At 47.6% G+C, this 24,003-nt stretch overlaps 1 pseudogene; it reads right to left on the minus strand.

Moving 5' to 3' along the window:
- The window catches only part of LOC119394097 (AF4/FMR2 family member lilli-like), a 44,363-nt pseudogene extending 21,441 nt beyond the window's left edge, over positions 1 to 22,922 (minus strand).
- Between the last annotated feature and the right edge of the window lie 1,081 nt (positions 22,923 to 24,003).

Raw genomic sequence — 24,003 nt, forward strand, 5'->3', positions numbered from 1 at the left:
CGAACGAGGAATGGCGCTGGAGTCCACATTACGAAAAGGAGCCATGTCGGTCTTCATCAGGGCAGTAACTGCATTCCTTAGCGGCGTTTTTGTGTGTGTGTGTCCCAGAACCTCACTCTCATATACTTTTAATGGGGAAGGAGGATCATTCCCCAAACTACTGCTTTGTTTAAAAATTCAGCAGTGATACGGGCGATTTTTCTTTCGCGCCGTATTTCGTAGTGTTCGATGACTAGTGAAGCTAAGTAACCAGCTAGAATGCACAATGTCAACAAAAGCTGGTCGTGAGGCACGTGACTTAGCTTTTGTCTTTGTTGTTTCTCAAACTTTAATTCCAGTAAATCAAAACAATTCTGCCGCATTCCAGTTTCATGGATTTCCAATTTCCAACAGACCTGCTTACAAGTTCCGGAAAGTAGAGAATTTTAGTTATTCTGGATTAAGCTACAACAGAAAAATAAAGAAAAGTAATAAAAAAGGGCACTAAGATTAGAATGACATGTTCTTGAGCTCGCGTCATGTGACAATAGGCGGAAGCGCAGATCCCACAGGGTTACGCACGGTTGTGAAAATAATGCTTACTTTACCACATTAAAAAAAAAAAAAAAAACATTCGCTAAATGTGAAGGAAACAGTGCTGAAAGGCAGGACGATAAAAAGGGAGGTGACAAAACTCGTCATTGTTTTCTTCGCATTCATTATTACTGTACCAACAACCTTGGTGAACTCAATTCGGCTCAATTCAATGAATTCATTTTTCATTGGTAAAAGAATTTATACTAAAAAGCCGCTGCGCCAGTAGCCAAAGGCTAGCGTAGCGCCATAGTCAACATACACGTAGCAGCAGCTACAAAGTCCAGTGCCTATCTGCTTTCTAGTGACACAACCTGAATCGGTTAAGCGAATGCATACACACAAAGCATACAAAAGAAAACTACATTGTACGTAGAAGTAATATATATATATATATATATATATATATATATATATATATATATATATATATATATATATATATATATATATATATCTATATATATATATATATATATATAACATTTGTAAAGGTTTATATGCAAGTGTTGGACTATCTGAAAAGAATTTCCAAGCTTCTGCGGCCAAGGCCGTCCCATTGACCTTTTTATTTTAAGTTCCGCGCTAAATTCCGTGCACTTTGGGCGCGAAGGACAAAAACGAAAGGGAGGTAGGAAATATATATTTCCTGGATATGCCCTCTCATTCTTCCTGTGTTAAAACTTACATACCTTCCACTCGATTCATCTCCCCTATACATAGGATCCACTCGCAATTTTCGCTATGTGTAAGAAGACTCGGCTCATAACAGGCGCACGGAACTTCTGCCCCGCTTTCCTGCCATCGGTAATGATAAGAGAGTTAACTGTTGGGCTTCTTGATTCACAAAAACTCCACACGGGACGAGGATAAGAAACGGAACGTCGCCTTCAAGATGCGCATCATGGTGCGGAGCATGGCGCGGAGTTCCATTTCCAATGGTCTCGGAGGTCGGCACTAGGTTCCTCTTTACGCTGAAGGTGGCGTTACTTACCTGATCGCCGTCACTCTCCAAATACTGGAACCCGATTCATGCATTGCCGATGCTTCTCCGCGTTACTCTGTTGTGTAGCGACGAAGCTTTCTTCCTTACCGCATGGCGAAAAAGATTGGAAACTCACTTAGAATGCGCATAATGTATTTTTTTTTCCTTAGTGAAGTTGTACGAGCACTTCAACGCCGACGCATATTTGTCTCTTCGTGGTTTAGGTTCGGCATGTGGTTTGTAATGCGAGGCAAAGTAGGCGAGGACTTCAGAAGCAGTCTTTAGCGGTCAGCATATGAAAATTTTTCCCAATTTAGAAATACAAGTTAAAAATAAAATTTAGAAATTCAGAAATAGTCTCTGGTGATGTACATTAAAACGTACCTACCATACCGTATACAAGTGTAATGAAGAGAAGTTGTAATCTAGTTTTAAAAGGTCAATAACTTGCGCGCAAGCCAACCGAGTTTGCTGATGTGTAACCAGCATTGCTTTAGATTCTCTACTGCTGGATATCGACGCTGCAATCCATTCGTTTTCGTAATAACAACAATAATTGTTTATTATTATAGCTCTGTCTCGCTACTTTAAATGCTACGCTTACTGCGACTGTTTCACTTAGGAAATATGGCACAGATTTTTTTCTGGTAGTATATCTTTTGTAGATTTAGTGTGTTGTTTGATCAAGGCGAACAAAGACTCTTCAAAATATGGCCAGTTGAAATTATGTATTGCGATAGCCAATCGTGATGTTGTTTTCCTTCCAATGTGTGTTCGATAATTCAGCAACATCGATGCCTCACATATTATCTGATTGCAAATGAATTAGAGAAAGCTTTATTCTTGAAAAGCGGGATTTTGAAAAAGCGGGAGGAAGGGTTGAATCTAACTTACGACTTTGTAATGATAAGGTTATAATTTGTTTGTTAAGCCACTGGGCGTGACGTGTGAATCATTTCATCTTTCTTTCTTTCTTTCTTTCTTTCTTTCTTTCTTTCTTTCTTTCTTTCTTTCTTTCTTTCTTTCTTTCTTTCTTTCTTTCTTTCTTTCTTTCTTTCTTACATAATGACGATGAACTTGTTTATTACACAATGACATTCATGAGACTGCAGTGTCGCATAAAAAAAAAAGAAAAGGAAAATTCCAGTGCATACTAGCAAAATTAATGTGAATTTCTCGTCGGAATTTTTTTCGTCTATGCTCTAGCGCAAGCTTAATTAACTCTAGGATTGGAAAGACACACACACAACATCACCCACCTCCGAAGATTTACATCTCTTTGATGAACTACAACTTCGATTATTCTTCTCATTTCAGCGTATGTAATCAAGACAAATCTCTATTCAAGGTGACTTCTCTCGTATCGATCATACAATTGCGGGCTGAAAATTCTACATTTTCTTACTTTACGTTGCTCACCGAATTATTTTTTTTATGTTGCTTCGTTTATATACAAAAAAAAAATTGACGAGGGAGCGAGATAATGGAAGACGGAGGTCCCGTTGTTATTACGAGACAGAGAAAAGAACGTATTCTTTTTGATCTCGAAAGAGCACACAAATGCTATAGGAATTGGGCAGCTCGTGGCAGTGCTGGCGCAAGATGTACAAAAAACAACAACAAAAAACACGTATTTAATCTTTTTTCCGGTCTTCACGTCGCAACCGCCTGGTCTGTAATAGCAACCGAGCAAGAACGAGGCAAAAATTCAATATACATTGGAGGCCGCGTTTCATGTGGGACAGTTTTTATGCGATTGCTTTCCTTTATTTTAACAATATATGCGGATATAAATGAGCTTTCTTTCCTCTCATCAAGAACAAGATGAGCTGTAGAACTAAGCAAAATAAAGCGGCTGCTACACACAGAATGTTTTCTTGAAGCTACGCTTGTGCTACACTTAAGGTGCAGCCATTATCTGAAAGAGTTCCACTGACAGTTTCGTATAAAATATTTTAATAAAACTACAAAGAGGGAGAAGCATTGACCTAGTGGACATTTTGCCTCATTGGCCTTTAAGGCACAATAGATAATGAAATCGGTAGGAACTGATAAATTATTTTTTTAAACGCAATTCCCGCTAATAACGCATAAATGTTGACTATTATAAGCGGGAATGATGATCAGAGTTATTATTATCAGCGAATTTCGCGCCGTAATTTCTGCTCGTGAGTATATGTAAGCGTGAGGGCATAGATTGCAATGCATTTCTTCGCATTTGGCGTACAGCACGTCTGCAAATGCTCTTAAAACTCGCCAAGTGCTGTAGTGAGCTCTTTAAGAATCGAGACACTCGTAGCGTTTGTTAATTTAATGATAAAGAATTGAACATATAGCTAGAACAGACCACTTGTAATTATGTCGTCACAGCCAGCTAGGTTTTGCGTTGTTTTGCATATATTTCGGCTCCCGAAGCCTCATCTCACGGTTAGAGGGGGTTTATGGTTTATGTTTGTAATAGGTTAACCTACTAATACAGCTAAAACATTTCTTTTAGTCTCAGTGTCCTTTGATGGAGGCGAAATGGTAGAGGCCCGTGTACTTAGATTTAGGTGCACGTTAAAGAACACCAGATGGTCGAAATTTCCGGAGCCCTCCACTACGGCGTCTGTCATAATCATATCGTTTTGGGACGTAAAACCCCAGATAATATTATTATTAGTTTCAGTGTCCTTTAAAGCGATGGAGCTGTCTAAGCGCACATAGATAGCGATGCGGCACATATGGCAGTTGTCTCGGAGACATACATCACAGAGTAAATAAAAAACCTATGTGACACATAAGAATATGAATAGGATCAAGGCTTGCTCATTGACGCTGATCCAGAAACGCCCTCGCGTTGGCTCAGTGGTTACCATGCTCGGCTGCTGTCCAGAAAGCCGCGGGTTCAATCCCGGCCGCGGCAGTCGCATTTCAATGCAAGCGAAATACTAGAGGCCTGCGTAATATGTGATGTAAGCGCACTTCAAACAATAATGAATGGCTTAATTTGTCCGAAGGCCCGCCTCTCTAATCCTTAGTCGCTTTGGAACGGTAAGCGCTATAAACCAACCAATCTGATCCATCAGTTATTGGATTATGTAGTTTGTTGTTAATTGCTGTACCGGCGAATCATCAGAACTTTTTCATCCACACGCGTCTATACAGGGTGTGTTCTTCATCAGGTAAAAGTAAGCAGTTATTCGTTCTCACAGAGATACAGTATTTGCCATGGAAATGAAGGAGGTGAGGCAACACTGATTCGCTGATGGTTAACTCAATAATAAAGTAAGCTTTTTGAAAGTATGATTTCATCTTGATAATGACCGTACGCGATCTCTTTAAAACAAGAACTGTCGCATCATAAAGCGCAAAACAATATTTTAAAGAAATAATAATCAGAAGGACACGAGCGTGCGTCTCTGGGTACTCGTACGGTAAACTGTGGACGTTTGACCATGCAACAGTGTAAAGTAACGCGCGGCTTAAAAGCCTAAGTTCTGGGAGAGAGAAGGCAAAGGCTACTCCAAGGCGCGCGTGCGCAAAAGCACCCACGTACACGCAGGGAGAGAGAGAGAGAGAAACAGCAAAATGAAAAACAAGCGCAACAAAAATCTGCCTCTTCGTTTTTCAGGCTCACTGCCTGGCGTCACCGAAGTAAAGGCTCTGCACTAATTAGCGTAATGATGTCAGAAAATGTTTGCTTTGTGCAAGGATTTATGGCTGGCAGCTCCGATTCGACGTGCGCGTAGGATGTGACGCAGTTTTCAGGAATGCCTAAAACACTTCGAGTGTGATTACTACCGCTTAGAGCACTGCACAGGCCTGATTTTTCGGCCAGGGCCCGGCCCGGGCCCGGGTGTTCATTACTAAACTTATCCAGGGCGCGCGTGTTCATGACCAGGCCCCGCCCGGGCCCGCTAGAGGATATTAGAAAGTTGATGATGATTATTAATGATACCTTGCGCTTTGTAGCGGGCGATCGGACGGAAAATCCAGTGTGTGCATGCATCGAAATGTTGCTCTGCCCGCGGTAGTAGCTCAGCAGTTAAGCTGTTTCGCCGTTAAGTCCTAGGACGCAGGTGCGATTCCCGCGGCCACGGCGGCCGCATTGTTATGGGGGCGAAACGTAAGAGCACCCGTGTACTTATCGTAAGGGCGCGTTTGAGAAGTCCTAATCCCGTCCCCACTATGGAGTGTCTCGTAATCATATCGTGGTTTTGGCACGTCATATCAAGGAATATAAATGAAATGACCGTATGTGTCAAGTCAACCTCAAATAAAAGACCGAAATCTTTATTCGTCCCATGGGAACAACCTTGATCTGGTCCATTGTTAGTGCTGATATTTTTACGCTGGTGCACGCACATGTATTTACTTTGATCGTACGATTTTGTCCCATCAGGTCATCTAGTATACGAATATATATATATATATATATATATATATATATATATATATATATATATATATATATATATATATATATATATATATATATATATATATATATATAAATATATATACATATATATATATATATATATATATATATATTTTTATATATATATATATATATATATATATATATATATATATATATGTTTTAACATATTATATATGTTAAAAAAATGCTACTTCAGCTTGCCACAAAATGCCTTAGACCATGCAATGCATAACGTTCGCGTGTGCTCGAAGGCCCGACTTAGGCCTTTTAATGAGCGGGCCTGAGTCCGGCCCGGCACGCAGCTTCAAGCCCGGGCCCGACCCAGGCCCGCACTTTCAAGCCCGAGCCCAGCCCGGGCCCGCCGGGAAACGCTTCGCACGGCCCGTGCAGTGCTCTACTACCGCTACTGCTCAGAGCGAAAGATTTTGAAAGCAGCGATCTATTTGCAACGCGACCCGAGCTTTGAGCTGCGGCACATTTTCGGCCCGTTGCAAAGTGCTACGAGCGATATCGATACTCTTTGAATAACTCCATATTTTCACGTCTAAATAAAAAGATAAACTCCTCTTGCGTATGTGTGTTTGAATGTCCATATAGTGGTAACTATATGTATAGTAGTCTTCACCCGGAACCTGGAATAGCAAGGCAGGCGATAAACCAGGATGATATATCATGATTATCATTAAAAACTTCTATCTAGTATGATTTCTTATGCACTAAGAAGTCGTGGAATTGTGATGTCCATACTGAAAATTAGAGTATAGTTGACGATGCATGGAGGCAGTTATATGGTGCACCTCGTATTGTACGGATACGGGGATCACCAAACATTAAATTAAGATTTCATTCTTTGTTTTACGGTGCCAAAACCGCTATATGGTTGAGATGCACGACGTAGCGGGGGACTATGTATTATTTTTGACCACGTGGAGTTCTTTAACGCGCACCTCAAGGCACACCGGTTTTCTCGCATTTGGCCACCATCGAAATGTGGCTGCCAAGCGGGGAATCGAACCCACGTCATCGAGTTTAACAGCGCGACACGTTACCCTACTAAGCTACTTCGCGGGCTGATCATCATACGTCAACTCATACACAGAGTGCTTTGGTATGCCTGTAGGCGTGGTAGCGGCTGGAACCGCAGATTGTGAATCAGTGTTCCAAATTGGTGAAAGCTTAAAAGCAGCAGCCAGTTGCAACAAAGGAATACTTTATCAAAGGAATACTTTATCAGATTTTATGTATACGCGGTACCTAATGTCATTTTCATCAATCCACCTTCCACTCTAAGAACATTATTTTGACTATGAAGGCGACAGACGCACCATCGTAGCGAAGAAATTGACAACAACCAAGTAGCGCATCTAGCAGTCTTGACAACAAAAGTTCAGTGACACTTTTTTTTTTACACCACACCTCGCGCACTGCAATTACCATCCATACCACGCATGCATGCAAATATAACCCTGGTCCTTCACGCTTAGGCAGCCGTTTCAGCGGTCTGTTGCGACACCATGTAGGTTCGCCTCGGCTTGCTATAAAGGCAGCACAAGCAACTCTCGCGCTGCAGAGTCGCGCTAAAATCCAACACGCACCGTCAAACCACTTGTATCACAACACGCCAAGCAGCCATAACATGTCCCCTAAAGTACGCTGTACAGAATGAACAAGTGTAAGGCTAGAAGGAGCACCTACACGCAGATGCTCGGCTGAAATCTCGAGCACGCAGTGAGAAGCGCCGAACGTCTACTACTTTATCGTACGCCGGTATAGGCTGTAGGCACAATGGCTTTCGCAAGCCGCCATGTCTTTAGATCCTGCGCACACGTGTTCAGTGGCTTTTCTTTTTACTCTCGCCATCCTGCTCGATCCTCGGAGTGCTCTACCATTGAATATTATCGGCTGCTGACCGTTCATTCTTATACCTTTCGTTCTTTTTTTTTTTTCCTTTTTTGCGTAGGTGCGTAGCCCCGAAAGCCCACGCGCACGCATTTAAACGGTGTAGACAGAAAGCGGATGAATAAACGAGGTTCGCGAGTTTCGCTGTTTGAATGGAGTGAAAGCGTCGGTGCACAGGGCGCAGCGCTAATCTAATTTCCGCCGTCTGCGTGGAAGCCGGTGAAGTTGCGTGCAGCGCGGCGAAAGGCTGCGACTTGTGAATCGATGTATCGTAGGACTCAGTACGAAACGACCGAACCACAATGTGTTCCTCTGTTTCAGAACCACCATCGTTTGAATCACGTTTGTCGCGTCAGACTTATAGCCTCTTACGAAATGCTAAACTGTATAGCTAGTGGGCGGTGCGCGCGTGCGTCAATCGATATGCTAGGAAGCAACCGGGTCGCACAGACGGCCGTTGCGGGCAGAAGGCTATGTCTCGCAAGCCTATAGCATTTTCTACGCTGCAAGCTAATTGTGAGGAAAGAATCTTCGGCTCACTGAACGACTCTCGGGAGGACCGTCTCCTTACTGAGCAAACAATCTATTTTTTTTCTCTCGATGGTTTGGCTTTGGTTCATTGCGCTCGTCTAGCTGTGTTCTTGTCACTTTGACATTCAGCGGCGACATACTCGAGGTTCTATCGAGCACTGCCTCGCTAATTACGAGTATATTCTCATCTTCGAACCTGTAATTAGAGCGACCGTGAATGGCGGCGCGAGGAGGTGCTTTGCTCTATCAAGCTAACGTGGTGCATACTTTTTTTTACCTTTAATTAATACTGTTTGTTTTGCTAGTTGGTTCGAGTTTTTTTTTGAGGAATAAAGGGGGGGGGGGAGCGTTGAGAAAGACGAGGATTCGGAAGAAGACTCCGTAGGCGGTCGGCTGTGAGCTGACTCGCTCGGCTAAGAAGGCGGTGGCCTGTGATGAGCGCTGGACGTCAGGTGAAAAAATTGAAATCAGCACGGCCCACGAAAGGAGACTTAAACTGTTAACTATACCAAACGCTGTTCCAAGAAATTTGCTCTCACTTTCGCAGACTGACGTCTATCTAATGAAATCGGTACTGCTTTTCTTCACGCGTAATGGATTCATTTTCCGAATGTTGGCTGGATACAGTGTCCTGGATTATTAAGCCTTGTAATTTTTACGCGATATCGTTAAAAAGCTCGTGTCGCAGAAGTTGCAGTGTCGGCGTCGCCGGCGTTGTCCGTGATAGAAAAGTCGCGATGTTTGCAAGGGCTAAAAAATCGGTGGTTCGAGCCGGAGTCGAAATCAGGCATTCTGCATGGCAGCCAGCTGTTTTACCACAGAGTCACGCCTGTGCTCGTAATTTCTGCGAAAAAAAAAATCGGCAGATCCCACGCCTTGTGGGAATGGGTTTCATGCGAAGCAGTCGTGGAATGATTGCCTATAATGCTTTTTATTTTGCTTTGAGCCAAGTGTTACGAGGTGTATCGACGTGTTTTGGAAGTGTATTGCGTGCACATCGTGGGCTTACCAGGAACGTCGACTACACTGCTGTTTAAAGGGTAACTTATAGTGTTGAAGCTTGCTGAAGGATAAGATTGGAATTAATAATAATAATATCTGGGGTTTAACGTCCGAAAACCACGATATGATTATGAGAGGCGCCGTAGTGGAGGGCTCCGGAAATTTCGACCACCTGGGATTCTTTAACGTGCACCTAAATCTAAGTACACGGGCCTCAAACATTTTCACCTCCATCGAAAGGATTGGAATTCAAATGTAATGTTTATTAGACTGCTATAAAAGCGGAGCCAACATTGGAACCACGGACGTTAACCTGACGTGACACCTGTATCGTAGAAGTACATATGTAGTATTTATTGATTTATTATAAAATTAGATAGCCTGCAACCACAATTGACGTTGCACCGACATTGCGTGTTTTCCTTTTTCCAAAGCAGTTTCAAGACCTGGCGTGGCTCTGTGCCAGAATACATGAGTGCCACGCAGAATGCTAGGGTTCGATTCCTGCTGGGATCCCAATCCTTATTAACGCGATAGCGTTAAAGAGCTCGTATCGCAGAAATTCCGCCGTCGGCGTCGGCTCCGTTGGTTGTGAGCGAAAAATCATCATCTTGTCCGTGACAGAAAAATCGAAAAAGCTGCAAATAAAATAAATAATAAAAATTTTGGGTCCGAGTGAGAATCGAACCCAAGCCATCTGCGTGGCAAGCAGGTGTTCTACCACACAGCCACGCCTCTGCTTGGAGCTGCACTGAAAGTAACTTTCATGCTTCACAAAAATACACGTCTGTATACAGGTGTCACAGTACGAGACGTAATTATCGCAGTAATATTGCGTGGCACAAGCGTACATTGCCATCGGGCGTCACACCATGTCAATATCATAACGACTTGGTGGTTTAAAGAAAGCCACCCAGTACAAAAGGCACACACATTACTGCGCGTATTTCCTTAAGACCACGTAGTGGGTGCATCGCAACTTCGAAAACGTTTCTCGCGCATAATTTCTCCTGCTTTAAAGCATGCTACCCATTACATAAGGCACACACCTTAGTTCGCGCATTCTGTTAAACACTCGTAGTGGTCGAAGTACATACTAGGGGCAGGATATCGCTATCGTGTTCAACTCTTTAAGGCGAAGCTTAAGCGTCCCCCAATTTTTCTTTCCATTCGTCGGGTGAACGTCGCCGATGTCGGTTTTTCTTAACAACCTCTCATTTAAATGAGCAATGTCTGTTCTCGCCGTTCCTGGGTAGATATGAATTGTCAATCACATGTGGTGGTGGTGTACTCTTTATTACGCCAAAAAAAAAAAGAGGGGACCAGCGCGAAAACTGGTTGCCTGTGGTGCATACCCACATACCGCGGCCCGTGGTATACGGGTATGTGCCACACGTGTCTGGAGGAAAGGGTTTGACGACGTACGCGGCATGATTTTCACGTTATTCATGTCATGACCAGACAGTAGCCATCGTCAAACACTCTTACTCTCATATGCGAATTTCGGTCTACACCAAATTAAGAGAGCACGCAGACGTAGGCGGCTAGATAGATAGGTACGTAGATAAAAGCTCAAAGTGCCTTAGGTTTGCTAAGAAATGCTTCTTATTTAAAACCTTATACCGGCGTCATGTAGTGCGAAGGGTCGTGTTAAGACACTGTAATATTGCGGGGAGAAAGCGCGAAATCGTACCAGGCGTCACACCATGTGACTTGCGCAACGCGTACGTGGTAAGGTCCCCGCATTACAAAGCGTGCAGGCATAATTGATCGTCACCATCAGCCACAGCACCAACAAAGTGTGCAGCTGCGTAGGTGCACGTATTTGCTTACGGACGCGTAGGGGGTACTTCGCTACTTCGCAAAATGATGAATTATGACGTAGTGGGCAGTTCGCAACTGTACTTGATGTAGAAATTCTAAGAGAGTGTAAAGAATTCGATGTTAGGCGCTCAGACGTTCCTTTCCTCGCGGCTATGATGACGTGTCCACCATGGTCAAAGGTGGGCCAATCCCGGAGGCAATGCGAAACAAGGTGAGGTGAGAAAAGCGTGCAATGCCTACGACCCTGGAGGCATTGCAAAACAACATTAGGTGCATGCAGAAAGCTTTCGGAGGGGGGCGCGGTATGTTCAGTACATCGACTTAGGAGAAAAAGAAGGAGAGGATGGCTTTTGCCTACGAGTCGACTGAGACGGATGCATAAGCGGACCCTGCGAGTTTTCTTTCTTTTTTTTTTTTCAGTGGTACGAGCATTGATTGACGCTCTTGTTTCTTTGGCAAGAATATCCGGCCATGCACTTCCTTCAGGTTGTAATAATATTTATAAAAAGCCTTCTAATATATGGAATCTGATGGTTATGGTTCAATGAAAACCTATATTGGATACCTATGATATCGGAGCATAACTTTACTTAAGGTAAGGGTCAATAAAGTGTGACGATAACTAATAAAATTAATGAAGTTCATTGAAAGATTGGGAGCAGCTGGGATCGTTGCGCCACTGGGCGGATTAAGTCTCAACTACGAGCTTCTTTCTATGTGGCCTCTGAGATCCGCTTCGACGGCGCGCGAAGCACGAAGTTAACCCAAGGAATACGCCAGGGCGCACAAACGTGCGAGTGCCATTACCAGCCGCATAAGTCAAGGATTAGGGTCACCTCCAGAATTTTTTAAACTTGCAAACTGATATCGCTTTTCCAATCGAGACAGAGTTAATATAGCCACTCTTATTTTCATCCTTTACGATTCTGTGATCTTGCAGTGTTGGCACTCAGTCGTATTTTTTTTTTTAACAGTTAAGCTGTTTAGGCTGTCGGTAGCGTGTGCTCCGTTGTTAAAAACATGAATGCATCATGAACCGGCATGCACACTCTTCATTCTCTTTATCAGGTGGGTATGCGCCGCAGGAATTGGGCGGGCCCCACTACCGAGTATAGCAGGTGCGAGCATTAAACAAAAAAAATCACAGCATATCCACGTGGTGAATGATGATGAGTGGGGCGAAGCGAACTCGCGCTGCAGCACGGCGATGGCATTGGCGCGAGCGTGGTCCTTCTTGATGGAAGATATTGTGACTAGATTGTTTGAGAACCGCAATCTGTCGCACACACCGCAACTATGGCCGAAACTGTTATCAAGGAAGTCCCGCTGGAAGCGCGCGTCGGCGCCTTCGGGCAGAGCCCGCCTGATGCGTTTTGCAGCCACTTCACGTGCTCGCACAGCCTCGGGCTCTGCCTGCCGGTACGGGCGCTTTCTCGCCGCTTCACGGTCCTTCACATTTTGAAGATCCGATTCGCGCAGCAGCCGTGCAGTTTCGGCCTCGCGAGCTCGAACGGCGGGGTCTTCGCGCCGCAGCCGTGCAGCTTGTCGAGCAGCTTCGGCCTCGCGGGCTCGAACGGCGGGGTCTTCTCGCCGCAGCCCTGCAGCTTGTCGAGCAGCTTCGGCCTCGCGGGCTCGAAGGGCGGGGTCTTCTCGCCGCAGCCGTGCAGCTTGTCGAGCAGCTTCGGCTTCGCAGGCTCGAACGGCGGAATCTGCTTCGCGGCGTCGACGTGCAGCTTCGGCCTCGCGGGCTCTCACCTCAGGATTCTGTCTGCGAGCGCGCGCTGCCGCCGCCTTCCGTGCCCTCCGTTCCGCAGCCTTGTCTTCCATCTGGCGACTCCGAGCTAAAGAGAAAGCGTGCCAAGAGTGTCACTCGTCAACGTCGTCTTCTTCTTCTACTGCATACCTGAACGTGCGCAGTAAAGAAGAAGGAGGTGTGGCATACTTTTCTTCTTCTTCTGGCACGACGCACTTGGGACATAAACTAGTAGTGGGTATTCTGCTGAGGAGAAAGAAGAAGTAGTTGGAACAATGGCGGAGATACATTAATAAACCGCGCTGTGTTTTCGGAACCGCGTTTCAGAGTGCTATATTTATTGGTGACCCGGACTACGAACGCGACCTTCCATGGAGCAGCGTGAGCATCTCGACGGCCTCAGCCCTGGTACCGCTGCCACTGCACCCGGCCATGTACCCTCTTCGGGCGTCGTTGGAGGTACTACTACCATAACGCTACCACAGCTGTGGTTTGCCGATCCCTCCTTATGGTTCATTCAAGTCGAGAACAAGTTCCGCATTCATCGCATCACGTCAGAAGTTCGCAAGCATGAGCTCCTCGTTGAAGCGTTGCCGCCACAGGCAATGGCCGAAATACGCGACATCCTCGTGGGCCCGCCTGGTGACACTCCATATACGACAGTCAAACAGGCTCTCCTTCACCGACTCGTTCCGCCTAAGCATCGGCGCATTCAGCAACTTCTGTGCAATGAAGAGCTCGGGGACCGCCGTCCCACACAGTTTCTACGTCACCTGCAGCACCTGCTTGGGGACCAGCCGGACGGCTTGGAAACATCCATACTACGTCAGTTGTTTCTACAGCGTCTTCCACCTACCGTGCGAATGACTCTTGTCCCAGCTCAGGATAAGACGCTGTCGGAGCTGACAGAAATGGCCGATGACATGATGGACGTTGCTCCGGCAGTCATAAACGCTACCCACAACTCTCCGATTTCCGAAGCAGATTCCCTTCGAGAAACGGTAAAAGATCTCGCAGCTGAAGTCGCCAACTTGCGTCTGGAATTGCTGAGCATTCGCAACTTAAATGACCAGCCTCGTCCACACCGACCATCTCTCACGTCGCCTGCTCCGCAACGGCCCCGCCACCAGCCCGAGCACCGCTTTTCACCGCGGAACACATGCTACTATCACCGGCGTTTTCGTGCCGCGGCTCGCAGATGTGTGCCACCCTGCTCATGGCGCTTGGGAAACGCTCCGGCCGATCGTCAATAACAGCGGCGGGCGATCAAGGCCAAGCATCAAGCCGCCTCTTCCACATCACCGACAGAACCACAGGTCTTCGCTTGCTGGTGGACACTGGAGCAGAAGTCAGCATAATTCCAGCGTCCAAAACTGACCGGCGTCTCCGCGAGAAGTCTACTCCTTTACAAGCGATCAATTCTTCGGTCATCGCAACTTACGGACAGAAGTCTCTGACCCTTGATCTCGGTCTCAAAAGGAAACTGCAGTGGTTATTTTGGATAGCAGACGTACGCTACGCAATCTTAGGCGCCGATTTCTTAAGGCATTTTCATCTGCTCGTGGATATGAACCGCTGTCGCCTGGTGGATAGCTATACCGGCTTATCGGTCAATGGTTTTCTGTCACGCGCTACGGCCCTAAACCCCACTTTCGTGAAACCGCCTACGTCACCATATACAGCTCTGCTCAACGAGTTTCCGGAGATTACAACGCAGTCTCCAATGGATAAGACCCCCAAGCACACTGTGACCCACTGCATCGTAACCACAGGCCCACCGGTTCACTGCCGCCCTCGCCGACTTGGCCCTGATAAACTTCGCATTGCTCGCAACGAGTTTGAGCATATGTTACAGCTGCAGATCATTCGTCCGTCATCAAGCTCGTGGTCGTCGGCGCTACACATGGTTCCCAAGAAGAACAATGACTGGCGGCCCTGTGGTGATTATCGGGCTCTCAATGCAGTCACCGTTCCAGATCGATACCCGTTACCCAATATTCAGGACTGTACTGCCTTTTTAACCGGCACAACGGTATACTCGAAGATTGATCTCGTGAAAGCTTATCACCAGATCCCCGTTGAGCCTTCTGACATTCCCAAAACTGCAATAATTACCCCATTTGGGCTCTATGAGTATTTACGAATGCCCTTCGGTTTGAGAAACGCAGCTCAGACATTTCAGCGTTTTATAGACGAAGTCACAAGAGGCTTGCCGTTTTGTTTCGCCTATATCGACGATCTTCTCGTTGCCAGCAAGGACGCTGAAACGCACAAGGCACATCTTCGTGAGCTTTTCACTCGATTGCGTGATTACGACCTTGTCATCAATGTAGAAAAGTGTCAGTTTGGAGCCTCGGAGATAGCATTCCTCGGACATCAGATCACTAAAGATGGCATCACTCCTCTACCCGACAAGGTTCAAGCTATCCTCGAGTACCCGCCTCCCACGTCCCTACGTAGTCTGCGACGTTTTCTCGGACTCGTCAATTTTTATCGCCGCTTCATCCCTACATGCTCTACACTGCTGCAGCCTCTGGAAGCACTACTCTCGACTTCGCAAGCCGAGTCAGCCGCACTTCCCTGGGACACGGTCGCGGATCAAGCTTTTGCCGCCGTTAAGACCAAACTCGCCCAGGCCACCCTCCTGCATCACCCTTCACCAACTGCTCCCACTAGCCTCATGGTGGACGCTTCTTCAGAAGCAGTTGGAGCCGCTCTTCATCAATGAATCAATGGTACATGGGCTCCAATTTCCTTCTTCTCCCGCAAGTTACGCGACACTGAGCGCCGATACAGTACTTTCGGACGGGAGCTCCTCGCGGCCTACCTTGCGGTGAAGCATTTCAGGTACTTCCTTGAAGGGCGACAATTTGCCATTCTTACCGACCACAAGCCACTTGTTTCGGCTTTACGTTCCTGCAGTGCCACGCACACTCCTAGAGAACTTCGACACCTTGCTTTCATTGCCGAATTCACCACAGACATACGTTATGTAAAAGGCAGCTTTAACAGTGCAGCGGATGCTCTCAGTCGTATTACCATCAATGCCACGACAGGCACCACCGACCTTTCATTGTCTTCGCTCGCGGAAGCACAGGCATTAGACGATGAGCTTCCACGACTCCGATACTCTACTTCCCTCCGACTGGAACAAGTCAACTTTCCCGACGACGACGTTACGCTCTGGTGCGATGTTTCACACAACTGCACTCGTATCTATGTTCCTTCACAGCTGCGTCGTGCTGTTTTTGACACCCTCCACTCCATCTGCCATCCAGGCGTAAGAGCTACGCAACACCTGGTCACTGAACGCTATGTCTGGCCGCGCATACGCGCTAACATTCGTGACTGGGTTCGCACTTGCACAGCGTGTCAGCGTATCAAGGTACAACGGCACACCAAGCCTCCATGGGGAAAATTCCCTCTCCCTGATGCACGTTTCGACACCATTCATTTGGACATTGTCGGGCCTTTACCTCCATGTCGGGGAAATACGTATTTGCTTACGTGTATTGACAGGTACACTAGGTGGCCTGAAGCAGCTCCAATGCCTGACATCACGGCAGAAACAGTTGCTCGTACCTTTCTTGCTACCTGGATTAGCCGTTTTGGTGTACCATCAACGTTGACTACCGATCGAGGCAGACAGTTTGAGTCAGCGCTTTTCACCTCTGTCACATCTCTACTGGGTTGTGCGCGTATTCGCACAACTGCTTATCATCCAGCATCAAATGGCTTAGTGGAGAGACTCCACCGTCATCTAAAAGCAGCACTCGCCTCGCAGCCTCACGCCGAAGATTGGGTATCACACCTCCCCATCGTGCTTCTCGGCCTGCGTTCAACACTTCGGCCAGAACTTGCCTGCTCTGTAGCCGAGATGGTTTATGGCTGCACACTCCGTTTGCCTGGTGACCTCGTCAGCCCCGTTACTACGCAGAGTGTTTCGGATCCATCTTCTTTCGTCCAGCGTCTGCGGGTCTTCATGCAAAACTTGCGCCCATCACCAACTTCAGCTCACACTAAGAACGACGTTTTTCTGCCGGCAAACCTACAGACATCTTCACACGTTTTTGTTCGTGTCGATGCGTCTCGCCGTGCTCTTCAGCCTCGCTATGACGGTCCTTTCCCAGTCATCAAGCGTTCTGAACATCATTTTACAATCCTGCGTAATGGGCATGAAGACACAGTCAGCATTGAAAGGATCAAGCCGGCACCCATTCTGACAAGCTCCGTCTGATCATTTTTTTTTCTTCAAGTGCCCACGGCCACTTGTCTGCAGGGGGGGCCTATCTGTGGCATACTTTTCTTCTTCTTCTGGCACGACGCACTTGGGACATAAACTAGTAGTGGGTATTCTGCTGAGGAGAAAGAAGAAGTAGTTGGAACAATGGCGGAGATACATTAATAAACCGCGCTGTGTTTTCGGAACCGCGTTTCAGAGTGCTATAGAGGAATCAACTTTATTTACACATATGGTGCGGTCCTCAGGGTGGCTCCACGTGGGCAGCGACCCTTTCGGCCCAGGCAGCAATAGCTAGCTGCGTTTCCTTAATGGGAGTTTTAATAAGCTCCTCCCACGTTGACTGTGAGCGAGCTGGCAGGAGCGTTCTGGGGGGAGGAAAGCCTTCACAGCCCCACAATATGTGATTTTGTGTGGCCAATTCTTGCGCGCTGCAATTTTGGCAGATTGGGTTAACCGATCCGCATGTAATTAGCGCCAGCCGATGAGGACTAGGAAATGAGTCAGTTTGAATGCGGCGAAGGATCGTGGCCTGCGCTCTCGTGAGGGTTTCATCGGGCGGAGGGTAGACTCGCCGTTCACTTTTATAGATATTCGTTATATCATTAAAAGAAGTCGGTGCCTCACCAGGGCAGACCGGGTCCGAGAGACGCGCCTCCCGGTTTGTTAGACCTCGGGCTACGCGGTGCGCCTCCTCGTTCCCAGGGTTCCCCGAGTGGGCAGGGACCCATACTAATTCAATTATTTTGTCACGCTGGCAGTTTTTTAAAATCCTCGCCGCTCTGATGTTTATGCTCCCTTTCGAGATATTGATGATGGCTCTCTTCGAGTCACTTAAAATCGTTCGAGCGGAGGCGCTCGTCATGGCCAAAGCAATAGCGGTCTCTTCAGCTTCTACGGCGGAGGGCACCTGTACCGAGGCGGTATTGATAATCTGCCCCTCTCCGGTCACCACACTTACGGTATACCATTGGTCATTTTATTTGGCCGCGTCCACGTACGCAACGAATTGGTTGTTTTTGTATTTTTCATAAAGGTCTTTCGCTCTGGCAGACCGCCTTCCGTCATGTCTGCCCGATAGCATGTTCTTGGGAAGAGGCTTCACCACGAGCTGACGTCTGATCGCCTGGGGTAGCGAGGTACGCCCCGCCGAATCCATAACAGGGTTTATGCCTAGTCTGTCCAGGACACCTCTACCCGCATCGGTACTTGACAGACGGGCTAGCTGCGCATTTTTGTGTGCCTCAATGAGTTCATCGAGGGTGTTATAAATGCCTAATTGTAGTAATCGCTCGGAGTTTGCATATCTAGGGAGCCCTAGGGCCGATTTGTATGCCATGCGAATTATACTATTTACTTTTTCTTTATCAGAGAGGCGGAGGTGATAGTATAGGAAGGAGTACTCAATGCGGCTGATCAGGAAGGCTTCGGTCAGCCGGCATAGATCTGCCTCCTTCATTCCATGATGTCGCGTGGCTACGCGCCTTAGCAGGCCACATATTTGGCGGGCCGTGGCTTGCAGCCGCGCTATTGCTTCTGAATTATGTGTGTTGTGCTGTACTAGCATTCCTAGCACTCGGATCGTTAAAACAGGTCGGACCGGTCCGCCTTCCATATTCACGCAGATAGGAGAAGCCGAGTCCCCTTTAGTGCTGGGTTTGTGAGATTTATCCCTAATCACTAGGAGTTCAGATTTTTTGGGAGAGCACACAAGACCGTTTCTTTAACGAAATTTTGTACTGTGTCTGCGGCCTCCTGTAGCGCGTCTGCGATCTCACCATCCGAGCCACTGTTGGTCCAGATGGTGATGTCGTCCGCGTAGATGGAATGCTTTATGTGAGGAATCCTCTCCAGTAAGGGAGGGAGAGCTCGCATGGTAACGTTAAATAGGAAGGGGGAAAGCACTGCGCCCTGAGGGGTGCCCCTGGTTCCTAAATGAAAAGATCCGCTTCTGATGTCGCCCAAATGGACCTCCGCAGTTCTGTCCTTAAGAAAACTGGCAATGTAAGTGTATACGCGCTTGCCTACATTCATTTCGGTCAGATTGGCAAGTATCGACGCATGGGACACATTGTCGAAGGCCTTGCTCACGTCCAGCCCAAGAATGGTGCGCGTGGCTCTAATGGGACCTGGATCGAGAATATCATGTTGTATCTGCCACATTATGTCTTGCGTAGACAGATTTGGCCTAAATCCGATCATTGTGTGGGGGAAAAGCCCCTCTCTCTCTGAGTACTCGTTGAGTCGGTTTAAAATTACATGCTCCAAAACCTTGCCAAGGCATGAAGTTAAAGAAATGGGGCGGAGATTTTCGAATTCCAACTTTTTGCCTGATTTTGGCATAAAAATTACTTTGGCATGCTTCCAGCTGGTTGGTATGGTGCCCTCTTTCCAGTGGGTATTAAAGAGTTTAGTGATCTCCGTTACTGAGGAGTCATCTAGATTGCGTAGCATTTTATTGGTGACGCGGTCTTCACCAGCGGCTGACGTGGTCTTGATTTTCATTAGAACCGCTCGAACCTCAGATTCCATAATTTCTCTGTCTAATTCTTCGTTGTTTTTTCCTGTGTAAGTGGCAGGTGCAGGGAGATCTGTAGTAAGGTTAAAGTATCGATTTTTAAGTTCTTTAATAAGTGCATCGTTATCTCCCGGAAAGGAGCGTATAATCCGCTGAAGGTTTTTCTGCGACGCCGTTTTAGTTTGGTCAGGATCAATTAGATGTTTAAGCAAGAACCACGTATTTTTACACCCCAGCTGCCCGTTGAGGCGGTCGCAAAGTTGATGCCAGTGTTCCTGGCTTAGTTGTTGTGAGTATTGCTCAATGTCGCGCTCGAGCTGTGCAATGCGTTTACGGAGGCTTTTGTTATGTTTTTGCGTTAGCCACCGCTTTTGAAGACTTTGCTGCGCGGACCATAAGTGGATTAGTTTGGCGTCCGGAGTCGGACTGTCCTCTTCTACATCTACCTCTGAGGTTGAATTATCTGCATCTTGTACAAGGGTGGACACCCATTCTTCAAGGCTTGTAATCGGTGCAGACTCGCGTTTATCTCGAATGAAACGAAATATGTCCCATCGAATATGCATGACTTTTGGCCTATTTCGTTTATAACCCCTGCATGGGATCGTTGTGGATAAAATGTAGTGATCACTCCCTACATTTATTTCTAAATTTTCCCAGGTGGCATTGACGATATTTCTGATAAATGTAGGTCGGGTGAGGTGTTACGACTGACGCTGTTCCCTATGCGGGTGGGACGTTCTGGGTCGTTAAGGAGGGTGTAGCCGAGATCTTGGGCGGTTTCCCAGAGCTTTGTGCCTTTCTTTTCACATTTAAGATAGCCCCAAGCTGAGTGCCGAGCATTAAAGTCGCCAAGCACCACAAGCGGTGCTCGGTTTGCAAATTTATAGGCTTTATCTAAGAGTTTCGATAGAGCTTGGGTCTTATCTCTCGGGGAGCTATATACATTTAGAACATATAATGTTTGTTCTAATCGTTGTTTTGGTAAAATTTCGACAAAGGTATATGAGATTGCCTTGAAATCTAGGTCTATTTGATCGGCAGTTAGATTCCTATGGACCATGAGTGCCGTGACGGGAGAAGCACCCGGGGGTGCAATTTCATTGTAAGGGGAGAAACCAGAGAGTTTCGCCGCCGTGAAAGTTTCCTGGAGGGCCAGAATATCGGGTTCAGTGGGATAATTTTGAATCGTGTATTCCAGAGCTCGGCGTTTTCGGCCGAAGCCTCTGCAATTCCACTGCCAGATTGTTATAGGTGCGTTGGCCATCACGATCGCCTATGAGGTTCCATGCGCGCTGAGCTCGCGCTGTGTGATCTTATTGGCCCCCCGGCGGCGCGTCGAGCTTCCGGGTTGCGCGTCGTGGTTGTCATTGTTTCTGGCGCATCGACAACCTCCTGGCTGTGTGACTCAGCTTGAGTTAAGGGAGGTTGTTGTACCATTGAAAGCCCAGTGTGAATTACGAGCGATGTCACTGTTGAGCTAAGGGCTGTAATGCTCTCTGTCAGTTGTTTAATCTGTATTACCTGGTTGGACATATTAGTCATCATTTTTTCCATCATAGTTTCAAGGTTTGTCATTCGTGAGTCCAACACTTCGGTTGTTTCATTTGCCGTAGTGGGCTCTATCGGACTAACAGCCTTTCGTTTTGCGTTACGCACACTGTCAGTGTCCATGTCATCTTGAGTAGTTACCTTACGTTCAACGCAGGCCACGATTTCGTTCGCGTTTTTAGTTTGGGAAATATTAGTGGGGTTTTGTTTACATTTTAGCTGCCGAATTTCATTATTAGCTGCAGCCAATTGTTGCTGAAGTAATTTGATCTGCTCCGCCAGCTCTCTCACCTGCGAGTCTTGAGGTGACTTGGGCCGGGGCTGCGGTGCAGGTTTGTTTCCTTTGGAGGTCGCTTGCTTGTGTGATGAACTCGAGCGGTCTCCCCGCGGGCGGGATATCGAGCGGTTTCCCCGTGGTCGTGACGTCGATCGCTCCCCTCGGCTCTCGCTCGAGTGGTCTCTCCGTGGTCGTGACTCTGAGCGGTCTCTGCTCTCGCTCCGACCTCGCAAGGGTGGAAAAGATTCTGAGCGGCTCCGGGACTCCCCTCCGTTGTTCTCCTTTGATCTGGATTCCCAGGTCGCTGCCGTCTTGTTCTTGGTGGTGGTACCTTGTTGGCTTGGAATGCTGTCTGGAGCTGGTTTGTCAATTTCCTGCCCCTTTGCATTGTCGGCTGTGACTGGCTTGCCGGGCTGCTTTTTGGTTATGAAGCGATATTTGCAATTGCGGCTGCCAGTTTGATGTCCTCCGCCGCACACTACGCAGGACGGAGGGCAGGTCGGTTTTTCTCCCTCGGGTGGCGGTGTGTGTTCTTCACCGCATCGCCGGCATCTTGGTACTTGTGGTCGTGGTTTGGGACAAACGTCAGTTCGGTGTCCCAACTTCCTACAATTGAAGCAGGCTTCAAGTCTCTCTCGGAAAGGAAAAACTTCGAAGGTGAGGGCCAGGTATCTGACATACTTCGGGAGCTTGTCCCCTGCGAAAGTGATCACGCAATGATTAGTTTGACCTAATCTTCTCGCGCTCACCACCGGCAGGTCGGGGTTCCTGCCCGAAACTTCCTCATATATGGCCTGGTCATCTTCATAGCTGTGTGCCTTATATATTACCCCCTTCACCGAGGTGTCGGGTGCTGGGACATATGCAGCCACAGGTATGCTGAGGGCGTTTCGTTCATGCTGTAGTTGCGTGATCTTGCGATAAGCTTCGGCTCGTAGGCGGTCCGGTGTGCTGACTGTAATGGTATTTTTGATTGGATGAATTCTCACCTGGTCTTCTTTGAGTGCCAGCCGAAAGTCGATGCTGGCGGCGATACATATGGCCTCCACGATTATCGCAGGTCCAACGTCAGTCAAGTTGATGGCTCCATTCGGACGAAGAACCACTTTGTAATCGTCCTCCGGAAGGCGTGGCATGGGTCGCCGTCGCACAGTCGGTGGCGGGCGCGCTTGGCGTCTCGGCGTTGGCACCGACTCACTTGTCAGCGTAGTCTCTCCGTTGATCGGGCTTGATACAGTCCCGGTCCGGCGTCTGTATTTTTTCTGCATATCAAGGGCCAGTGTCCATGACCCGTCGTTGAACTCCGATGGATCAAGGTCGTTTCCTTCCACGGCATAGGCCATGGTGAGGCAGAGCGACGCGAGTCCGCGTCTCGCTCCGCCGCGTCGAGTTCGGCCGCCCGGTAGGCCTAGGGGTACGCTTGACTCGTCGACACAGTGTCGTCCGGGTGAAAAGGGCTGTTTGCCATGGAAATATCACCTCCCAAGGTCCGTCTTTTTCTGGAAAGGCTACCGGGTGGGTAGACAGAAAGGTCACGGCACAGAAAAAGTCGTCTCTGACCCGGCTTACGGTGGAAAATTCGAAAAAGTGCGGAGCGCATGTGATGTGCGTCCGCACCCCTCGAGAGCTCAACCGGCGTTTTTTCAGTAAAGAAGAAAGAATGCCACACAGGCGAACACGCACCAGAGTCTCACTCGTCAACGTCGTCTTCTTCTTCTACTGCATACCAGAACGCGCGCTTCTCGCGAGCTAGAGGTGGCTACTACAACGCTACAAACAAACGGAGGATGGACAGACCCACGGTATAAGGAGCTTCGCCCCTAAAAAACAAAACTGCTCGGCGAAGTGGAGCACCAGAAACATGTGGTGACTTGTGTAGAACGGGTGCGCGGGTGCAGGATCGTCATTCTCTCGCCATGAGCAGACCGAAGTTCGAGCGTCTGAAGTATGTCAAGCGAGGTTCGGATGTACCGGGTGAACGACTGGAGCTTCCTATGGGATGGGTTGTCGAAAAAGGCGAGGCGAAAAAGGTGAGACGCTTGTACTGGTTTACATTCCTCCCAACTCGACGCAAAGCGAGGTCGAGCGATCCCCTGGTGACAGGCTGAGACTGCTATAGAGATAAGGACCGGTCGTGGTGATTGGTGACTGTAGTGTTAACATTGCTAAGGACAAGTGACTAATTCATTTCCTGGCGGGTATGAACATGACATGTCTCAGCAAGAGATGAGGAAGCTTCCCCGCGACAATACGGGGAACTAGTATACATCTGACGTTTGCGAACTTTGATCCGGATAGCTTGAGTGAGTATGCAAGTCTCTGGCCGTGTATCATAGCGATCACAAAGCCACCATGATCAAGATAGATGAAGAAGAAGCCGGTTTGGGAGCATTGTGTGTTTGGTGCTGCGATACTTAGAGGTCG

The sequence above is a fragment of the Rhipicephalus sanguineus genome, chromosome 5, assembly GCF_013339695.2.
Source record: "Rhipicephalus sanguineus isolate Rsan-2018 chromosome 5, BIME_Rsan_1.4, whole genome shotgun sequence".
Taxonomy (NCBI): Eukaryota; Metazoa; Arthropoda; class Arachnida; order Ixodida; family Ixodidae; genus Rhipicephalus; species Rhipicephalus sanguineus.